This window comes from Pinus tabuliformis, chromosome 6 (assembly GCF_031772625.1).
Source record: "Pinus tabuliformis cultivar Carrire ecotype Pingquan chromosome 6, CPIR1, whole genome shotgun sequence".
Taxonomy (NCBI): domain Eukaryota; kingdom Viridiplantae; phylum Streptophyta; class Pinopsida; order Pinales; family Pinaceae; genus Pinus; species Pinus tabuliformis.
The window spans coordinates 1664365081-1664376323 of NC_142292.1; the positions used below are offsets into that span (position 1 = coordinate 1664365081).

Genomic DNA, 11243 nt, shown 5'->3' on the forward strand with positions numbered 1-11243 from the left:
TATAAATTTTGTCCAGATCTACTACAATGTTGAAGCTTTCCCACAAAAATTTCCTAGCTGTTCTACCTACATACAAGGGTTTATCCTTAGCAGGAGGTAGCTGGGCAAGGTCACCCACAAGAATGATGGAACTATCACCAAAAGGACAGTCCTTGTTTTCACGAAAGGCTTCTCGCAAATAAGAATATATTTGTATGAATAGCCTTGGACCTATAAAGCTCATATTATCAATCAATATATGTCAAACATGACTCATTTCTTCTTGGAACACTACCAAAGCCTACCCACATAGTGGCTTGATATCTTTTATAGGAATTTTTAAAGCAGAATGGATTGTTTTCCCACGTATGTTAAAAACAAAAATACCAATTGGAGCAAGCAATAACAAAGGAATTTTTCCATTCGTTGTTGCACTAGAAAGAGCATGAGAAATACACCCAATGAGAGAAATACACTCAATCAGTGTTAGATGCACTCAATGTAAAAAACAAAGCAGGGAAACCCAACTAGTTAATCACATCAGTTAATCCAGAAGGACACTTTGTCCAATAACCTCTTGTACCCTTAAGACAAGATCCAAAATGAATTAATTTCTCAGATAATATTATTTGCAAATCAAAAAGTTGTTGACGCAACTCCTGAACAATTATAGGCACATTTTCATGAATATTTTTCTTGAAAAAAAATGAAGTTGTTCCCTGACTATAGTGACACATAATCATATTCAACAAGAAATATTGTAACTGAGGATGGCTTCCAAATCCTTGATCATAAATCTCAATAGATGCAAACCATATTCATGCATCTGAACATTACAAATTCGAGGATGCAACTAATCAACATCACCTGTAGGGAATAAAGTGTGGAATGCTATATCTGGCAGTCCTTTAGTATAATATTGATTAATGGGAGATGTATCAATATTTGGCCAAACTATTGGTTCAACGGATGTGTTATTTTCATTCTCAATAAATCTTCTGATTTGATCAACTTCCCATGATTCATTAGGCAAGCGAGAAATAAAGGATGATGAGTGACAGTACAAATAATTAGCCCTGTTTGTTTCAATATTTGCAACCATCCTAGGTATATCGTCAAAATCACTATCAACATATTGTAACCTGCTAGAAACATCAATAGGTCTTTCTGGGAGAGAAGCAACTGAATCCATGTCAATTTCCACATCCTTATAGTACTTGTCCATTTCAGTTTCATAACACAATGCATCCATCACATGCTATCTCTTCACATATCATTCATAGTATTCATATTGAACACCTTACTTTCTTACAATAGAAAAATCTAGCTCTTCAACACGTCATGGAAGCTTCTTTGCAATTGAATAAATATCTTGTGGAAAGAATATCATGTGGCCTCTATATTTACATTGACAACCACGGGCATGCATCACTTGCAATATTGGATATACTCACACTATTAACATCTCTTCAACTTGTGTCAAAACTCTTAAAACCTTACACTGCTCTCCTGGATCCGTGTTGTTAAAGTGAGAAAAGAGATGTGCACCTTTATGAGACTTACATCTTTTACAAATCGACCCCTCATGCAATCTGAAAACTTGTATACCAGGATAATGTTCATTACATACACGGCACATATGCACAACAGACAAACTATCTATCCTCGACTAAACAATTTTATGCACATCAACCATTTGTTCACTAAAATGATAGTGAACACTTTCATTTTCTCTACGAAACACCATTCTAGCTTGGCGATGATGTGAAACAACTCGTGGAACTGGAGTATTGGTTTTATCATTTCTTTCCATAATAAAATGGGAAATCATTCTTCTACATTCATTACACCTAACTAAATTCTTATTAGAAGAAAGAAAATAACCTTTGTAAGAACAAAATATCTACAAAACAAATCGAATTTGTTAATCAAACAAAAAAAATTACATTTTCTTCATTGTTGCATCATCCATGTGCAAGTCGTCGACGTGATATTTCTTGTGTTGCTTCCAAATTTGTTTCTCGACCATTATTCAGCTCAATAGAATTCTGTGAAAAAACATCAACAAAGACATTCATAAAACAATATAAAATTCACATTGACAACCACTAAACATTTCAAAATAAATATGCATTAAGAACCTATGCTCCGCCAAGAGGAAAATTATTCTCACATTCTTCGGCTTCAACAATAATCTCTATAGAGCTAAATCAAGAAATATTGGTTCCAACATTTCCAACAGACCGACCCAAATCATCAATGATTCTAGCAAGCATATTACTATCACCAAAAAAAGCGTACGCAACAACTTCTTCCCTAGTATCAGATTCTGTATCTTCCATTATAACATCTCTTGTAAAATTTCCACAGCCCCCAAGGTTATCATCTCTACCAAGGGTCCCTATGTAAACACAATAATCCAAAACATACAAAATCTGAGAAGATATATGGAAGAAGACCAAAATTTGGAGAGAATCAACAACAAAGCAAACAAAATCTTCTCCTATGTACAGATGAAAGTTTCTAAACTTACAATTAGCATTATTATATGTTTCATCATTTCTTGAAGTTTGAATATTTGGTCGTCGACCCTCGCATTCAGGGAGAAATCAAGGTTTGACTACTTCTAAATCTATTTACCTGTTAGTAATCATTTTGACACTGTTCTGAAAAAAATATGGGAAAAAATAGAATAGTAAAAAGTTCAGATGGACAAGAAAAAAATGAAAAAGAAAAAAAAATTGAACTCCCTACATTATTGCAACAAACACATTACTTACAGATTCAATAGGGGTAGCTATATTAAAAATATAGTTGCTACCAAGAAATGCCTGACCCTCTTCACCAACACTCCCAAATTTTCAACCATTTGAGGAAATTCTTCATTCCTATAGTTCTCATCAACTCCAAAAACTGCATTTCTTTCATTGTTTTCACAGAAAATGCCATTGTTTTTCATATGAAGACCCTTTTTCGAAACACAGTATTCCAAAAAAAGGCAAAAGTTAGTAAACCTTCAAAAAAATATAAGTTCTTTTAGATGATAAACATCCAACAAAATGACCATCAAAACAAAATTTCACTACATAAAACCACTGCTCTTTTCATACTTACGATTTACAACTCCTCCTTCTTCATCATTTTCTAACACTATTTTCTTTTGTTGATACAAAAATCTTCTTCATGCTTTAATGACTTCCTTATTCTGTTGATACCAATATGGTTGGTATTCACTTAATCATTGTCGTGTAGCACTAGAGCGAGGTCTTTTCGCACCACTCTTGCTTCTTATTTCACTGAACATCTCTATAATAGAGTTAAAGTTAGTTTAAAATCCGTTTTGCAATTTCTCTTGACGATAATACATACTCTTCAATCTTAAGATAACTAAAAACTAACAAAAGTGCAGAGAATAAATATTTGAGAAATTATGTTTCCCACGAAAAACTTGGAACACATGAAAAAATGTTCCCCTTACACATAATCGATACAACAACAAGTTGTAGAAATTAAAAACAAAGAAATACAAACTGCATTCGAAATTTACCATACATATGTCATCAATATAACTTCAAAATGTGAATTACAATGATGTTAAAAAAATATTTAAAAACATACATAAGGTCTTCTGCATTATAAAAAAAAAAACATGTTCAAGCCTGAAATGCTAATTCAATACGTCCACACATAGTGCAGCTATGTGAAGAATACAATTGGCATTATGAATAACCGAAAAATACACTTCCATTTTCAATGACATCGTCAAAATCCTCAACCATTTGTAGATAGAAGCATGAGGCTATCTCCTTAATATAACTTCAAAATGTGAATTACAATGATGTTCAAAAAAATATTTAAAAACATTAAACATACATATGGTCTTCAATAATATACAAAAAAACATGTTCATGCCTCAAGCACTAATTGAATACATCCACAGGTAGTGGAATTATCTCAACAATAGAATTTGCATTAGGAATCAATGAATTAAGATTTCCATTTTCAATAACATCATCGAATTCTTCAATTGTTTGTAGATAGAAGCATGACGCTTCAAGCATGAACAATCCATCAACAATTGTTGTTTTGCATAGTCCACTCAGTAAATCATACAACTTTAACTACACTCCAGACCAACTGAGCATAACGATTTTTTCTCCAACTGTGCACAAAGGTAGGTAACCCGCACATTTATTATTTATATCCAATGAGATAGATTCAAGCAATGACCATATGTGTCCCCAATCATCTTCAAAATATTCCAAGCTTTTCTCTTTTGACAGTATACCAAATTGAAAATTATCTATCTCTTCAAGTGACCAAACAGATGTGCGACCATTATTAACAACACAAACAAGTTGATTCTTGTATAACCCTAATGACATACATTGTATGTCAATAATAGGAACAAACGAATAACCCTAATTATTTTTGTTCAATTCCAACCAGTTGATAGTGTAACATAAGTAGGGTAATCTTCATAATCTTCGTCTATATATACCCAATACAAATTTTCCTTAAATAAGATAGCCTCCTTAGGTGGAGTTACACCACCATATGGAAGCTATGTCCTCTTCCAAACGTTGTCAACACTGCTGCAAATGAGAAAATGCGAGTCCATGTTTTTACAAACATGTTTCAAAAACACCGATTCATAATTTCCTGGACTGCATTTTTGAAATAAAGAGAATAATACTCGCTTCCCAACATTAATAAATCCAACATTTCTAAACATCTTCGTAAAAGGGTTGATAATGAAATATCTTTTTTGTACGTGAATAACTTCTAGGCGTGCTGAATAAAATCATTGATCCCAGTGTACATTCAATTCTGTATGCAGAATGAAGAAAAGGAAATGCCATAGTAGATAAGCAACCAATATTGTTAAGGTATGATGTTAGGAAGCAATCATTGGGAAAACGAGTGGAGAAAGAAAGAAATCTTAACTCTTTCTCAAGGCATCGATAATAAGCCGCAAGAAAATGTGGGTTTTCCAAAACAAGACACCATTGTCTACAAACCAACTTAAATTTCATCAAGACCGACAAAGGAAGTCAATGAAATAGAAGCTCAATAATCTCAAAGGAGAGAAATTTCCAAATAGGAGTATCCATACCAAAAGCAACAACCTTTGCTGGGAACAAAGGAAAGCTTCCCTTGTGTACTGCAAAGAAAAAAAGAAAAATTGTTAAATCTATTTTCATCATTACTTGGTTCCTAGATACTTCAATATTAGAGTAAACAGATTAAATAGTGCAACCTAAAAATCCATAATTTTTCAAATTTATAACCACCTTACAAGAACCAATTTTGCAAAGATTTCCTCAAAGATGGGCAAGTTAAAAGTTTTCAAAATTTGAAAAATTTCATCTCCTAAACACTTCATAAATCTATTTGTTAAATAAATTCAAACTAATGTTGAATAGATACAAAATTAAGATAGCTATATACATATATCTCCTCATAAATTACTAACCAAATATTTTATATGTTTTATTTTTTAATAATAAAAAAAGTTAATTCACATTAACAAACAAAAGCCAATAATAACTGTCTTTATTATTCATTATTAACTAATTATGATATCATTTTTCACCTTACAAATATATGATATAATTACGCTCCTTATTAATTCAATTATTATGATAGGCTCCTCTTAACAAAAACAATTATATAAATCAATTTCAATATATGGAGTGATTCTATATTGCTAAAAAGTTAGCTTTTGATTTGGTGTAGAGTGATTAATCCACTCTAGTTACACATGATTATTCTCCTCTATCAACTAGAAATTTTAACTTTACAAAAGAAATTTTAACTTTACAACAAAATTAGTAGACGAAGGTATGAACATGGTTTTTCATTAAATATCCTTAAGTCAAGAAGAACGGATCAACGACATAGCCCTTTGGCGGTGTATGTTAATGAATAGTTAGCGACCTATACATTGCATTTATTCCATAATATTGCATATCACTTGCGTTAAATTTTTTGTTGAAGTGACGTTGATCCATGTAAGATGTCCTATCCCATCCATCCAATTTCCACATGGAAAAACTTTTGGCTAAAGCAATTTGTCTTTATTATCGTTTTCCCATACATATAAATAAGGTTTGAATTGAAAATTTATAAACATATACATAAAGTTTGAATTGAAAATTTATAATGACATCTACCTGTCATATATTATAACATCATAAAATAATAATAATAATAACCTCACATAAAATATACCTTCCAACTCAAATATTAATTCACAAAATTTATTAAAGGCAACCTAAACCTTTATGACATAGCACAGAGCTTTACTATACGTATTAATTAAAACAGGAATTACCAACCTCGTGGTACTTGATATTTAAATGTTACATAACCATGACTTGTTTCCACTAACGAGTGGTCATCAAGCCCCAGACTCCAGAACTTTCTTTAGCGCCAACAGGAAACATCACGAGCGTTGATATAGTTGTTCTTTGATCACACGGTCAGCATCGGTCTAGGGTTCCTTTCGTTAACTACCCGACCTAACGCCACCCTCAATCTTCCATTTGCGTTGTTCATACAGAGAGCGTTTCACTCTACAAGTTATTCTGCGATGACGACTCCTTCACTCTTCCAGCATTCGATATGACTGATAATACTAGCTTTGGAGCACCCATTTCGATTTCTCTTCTTTCAGAGGCAGCTACAGCTTGGGCAACCTGTCCACGGGTATGTCGGTGGCATAATCAATTTCTTTTACTTCCTATACTTTTCTGGTTTTCAGTTCTTATGGCCGTGTATCTGAAATTAATATTTGTCGTGGTTATTTATATGTGTTGGTCCATCGACCAAATTATTTATCTTGTTTACAGGCTTAGTGTAATAGGGACACACCGTGGTGGGTAATTTCTTGTGCAAATTCTGCTTATTTTATTTTTTTGTTGATTCTATTTTCCGAACAGATTAAGTTTGTGTTTTCTGGCCGCCTTGGAAGGTTACCCTATGACTCGACATGGAGTTCAGTGGACACCAACCACTTGTTCCATCGTCACAGCTTCAGGGATGACATCACAGGTGCACTTCTGGCTGTTGTGGCGTAGCTTAATGCCAAAGGTATTGTCGTACTGAACAATCAATGGTTCTTGTTGCTATTCCGAATACTTAGATTATGGTGTTGTAGCTTAAGGTATTTCTGTTAGGTGTGAACAATATCTGTTTTCTTTCAAGGAAGGTGAAAACTTCCCAACTTTAGTTTTTGTACTTCCATTAAGCTGTTCCCCAGTTTCTTGTTTGCTTTTCATTAACTATGAAGGTTCAACCCTAATGGGCTCTTGGTAAATTGAAAGTTTATAATTCTTGTGAACAAATGATTTCTTCAGTTTTGATATTCAGAATTATGGTAAGTTTATAGCGGATGAGTTTGGAACTGAATGATTTGGTTATCAGCCATGCAAGCCTATTACGGTTTTTTACTTGTATTTATTTGATGATTTAATTGGTATAAAATGGTCACTTATGCAGGGTTAGGGTTTAGTTTTTCTCCTTTCCCATTTGTTTAAATTGCATTCGATTATCCAGTCTAGACCTGTCAAGACCAGTCACTGTTAAATTAACTTGTTTCTTGAGAGTTCGACCCCTCTGGAACCACCTCTTTGATACCCTTTGGGTGTTTCGAGAGGGAAATCTGAGGGTTTCTCTTTCCTTCCAGTTCTCCCAACCCTCGTGATTGTCAAATTAATTTCTACAGGTAAAAGATTGAATATTAAATGTAGGTTTTGTTATGCTTCTATCAGTTGTGTTCGTTTGAACAGTTAATAGATTCGAATCCTAGTTTCTGAGAGTGCGCATAGTGTAACGCAAAATTATTCAAACTGTGTCTTCTGTTAAGCAAGTCAGCCAGACATCAGGACCTTTCCTCGGTCCAACCTAGAATCCGTTAATTCACAGATCAAGTATGAATACGGAGTTCCACTGGCTCTGGAGTTCGACAACCTGTATGTTAGAAGTACCTATAGATTCACAAGGGTTTCCGACCCTAACTGTTCTTGTTGATTCTATATTGTTTTGGGTAATGGCCATATGGCCCCAGTATAGTTTTTCCTTCACATAATTACTGTGATGATTAATTTATTTCAAGTTATTATCGGCCATCGATTTCCGGAATATTCGGGAATCCGACAGACATGGTGCAACCATGTCAGGATTCCAGAATATTCCGGAAAGGATTCCAGAATATTCCGGAAATCTGCAATTGACTTAAGCGAATATTCCGGAAATCTGCAATCGACTTAATCTCACCTGTTATTATGTATGCAAGGGGTTTAGTTGTTCTGTTCCGTTTTTTTAGTATGTGATTGATTACACCAACATTGAAGGATAAGACTTTCTGCTAGTGAATAAATCATGTTCCTTCCTGGTTAATCGCTTTGGAGCCGCCTCTCCATTATTTTTTTTCTGGTATTTTTCGAGAGGGAAAAGGGTTTCACTGAATCCTTCCTGGTGTCTTATCCCTTGCGGCATGTCAAGTAAATTCTTTCCAAGATCATAAGCAGAAGGCCGAGTAAAGATTGTATTGTATTATTATGCTTCTATCAATGTTGTTTCTAAACTCAACCCTCAAATTTTTTTTGTAACTGGTCACAGTAAATGCAATTTCGATTTAATTGCATCTTGCTGACTTCCGTTTGGCAACCTCTCATTTTATCTTGCACGGTTTCCACTCTTGGGCAGTGAGAATATCAATAGTTGTCAATTTTTTAGGTAATAATTATTAAATCTCCATATGTTGTAACACATTTTCCTACTATGGCTTGCACCCCAACGTGGAAATTTTTGTTTTCTACAGTACATGAGTCATCAGTCATTTGTGATGGTCTGGCTTGATAAGCCTTCTGGTGACTACAGTTTTTCCCTGCAACACCGTCTGTTTTTGTTTCATGAAATTTTAGTGGTCTGGTTAGCAGATGTTTCTACAACATAAATATATATCTACTTCTTAAGCTTTCTTCGTCAAGAACATTTACACGAGTAAAACACTATCGTCCTACATTGATAAGGGTTGCTAGATGTCGTGACCAATCTCACAGCTTCCGCCGCCAAGGGTTATTCCCTTCGATTATTTTTCCATTTTTGCACCTGTAGGTTAAGTAGCAAACAACATAAAAGCATTTCATTTCACTGTTATAATTTGTGAAAGAAGAAAACGACTGAACTATCTACTCCAAAAGATGTTTTTCCTTTGCCGTCAACATTTGTTTTTTATTCTTTCACTATATTCACATTTTCATGTTTTATTTTCTTACAAAAAAAACTTTGTGCATTCTTTGCGGGAATAGACATACTTCTTTGAAGAAAATAATGTTATTTTCATAAAATATAGATTTTCAAGCAAACAATTCTTTTTCTTCAAATTAAAATATGACAATTTGGTAGGCAAACAATCTCCTTTCAGAGGAAATTAAAATTTTTCTCCGTGGATATTTTTAGCAAAAGTTTTTTTTTTTTTTTCCAGTAAATGATTCAATTCTTATGCTCGAACGATGTAAATTTCTATTTTTAAGCGCCCGAGGATCTGTTGTTTACTCTGCAAACTGGTGGTTTTTTTTTCCCGCAAAAAAAAGTGTTTCTTTTTAATTTTTTGGGAAATATTTGACTGTGTTACCTTTTTTAGAAATTTTGTCTGAAAAATATTTTCAGACAAATATTTGTGTCCATGCTTTCAAAAGATCCAGATAATCTATAAGAAAGAGCCAATAATGTATTATGTTTCAAAAAATAATTTTTATTTACTAAAATATTTAAACTTTTGTGACTATTTTTATTTACTTAAATATATAAACATGGTTATAAAAATATCTTTTTGTATATGGAAAAAATTAATATGACCTTACGAATCTTTTTAATTATTTTTATATAGTAAATGGTGATTATAATTATTTTATTTAATTCTTTTACCTTTGGCATTAAATTTATTAACATTTTAATTTTATATTTTAATATAGTAAACGGTGATTATAATTATTTTATTTAATTCTTTTCCCTTTCGCATTAAATTTATTATTAACATTTTACACTGCCCTTCTGTCCGTAATTGATGGCAGGGACGACGGTCACTGAACTGGGGAAAATAAATGGGTAACATTTCTTCCATTGTGGAAGTTCCTGAGCGAAAACCCTTTGTCGGGTTACTTTCAGTTGTCCCAAGTCTTTAGTTCCGCGCTTTCCGGGTAATAATTGAGTAATTGATGCCTACCCACACTCATTTTAGCTTCGAACGTGTATTAAATTTTAAGCTTAAATTCTCATGGTGGAGAATGTTATTTTTCTTGTACACCTTGTCCATAAAGGGATGTACTTCCTCCCTCTAGGGTCCAACTTGCTGGTTTTGTTTGTAATTTAAGTTTCGGTGTTGCTACGCCACAAACCTTTATATGGTTTTCAATCTACTACAGTCCTGCGTGTCTCCAAGATTTTCGTTGATATTAAAATTTAGTTTTGTATTTTCATAGGAACTAATATATATGGAAATACCTGTATTCAGAGTTTAGAAAAATATTGTAAGTTTCTGTAAATGAAATGTTTTACGGGCACAACTTGGATTGTAATAAATTTGTTTATGTATTGATTATCATCTCATAGTTAATATACTATCATTTGGATTTGGATTTAGTTTACTGCTCTTATTTACAATACTCGTTATAATTAGTATTGTTCTTGTTTACTTAGGGTGATATCATCTCATAGTTAATACTATCATTTGGATTTAGTTTACTGTTACTATTTACAACACTTGTTATAATTAGTACATTTCAAGTATTCAACTATTTTTGGATTTAAGCTTCTATAGCTCACAAGCTACTTTACATAGGAATTACATATTTAATTAAAACTTAGTACTCTAGTATTCCTATGGAATGCCAAGCTTACTAAGCACAGCTCTCCTATGCAATTTTATTCTATTTCCACTCTAGTATTCCTATGTAATGCCAAGCTTACGAAGCACACCCCACCCACAAAATTTCTCTAGTATTCCTATGAAACGCCAAGCTTAAGAAGCACACCCCATCCATGCAATTCTATTCTATTGCAGCAACAAAGTCCAAGAAACAACAACACAACAAGTCAAGCCTCCATAAAATATGAAATTCCACAAGCATGTAAGTGGTCTTAGCATCCCCACTATGATGGCAACCATTTTGCAATCCACCCCCACCCCACTCATTTTAGCATCCACTTCTAGAAGCAATAATCACTAAACACTGATACTAGAAACAATAATCACT

At 33.2% G+C, this 11243-nt stretch overlaps 1 long non-coding RNA gene across 2 annotated transcripts; it reads left to right on the top strand.

Annotated features, from left to right (window-relative positions):
* The first annotated feature begins 6547 nt into the window (after positions 1–6547).
* On the top strand, positions 6548–10497 carry LOC149265343 (uncharacterized). 2 transcript variants are annotated; one of them, XR_016251097.1, is made up of 3 exons: positions 6548–6690; positions 6924–7074; positions 10062–10497. It is a non-coding gene; the product is annotated as an uncharacterized LOC149265343 (long non-coding RNA). The 2 variants fall into 2 exon arrangements; XR_016251094.1 differs by having other exon boundaries at positions 6924–7035.
* Positions 10498–11243: the final 746 nt, after the last annotated feature.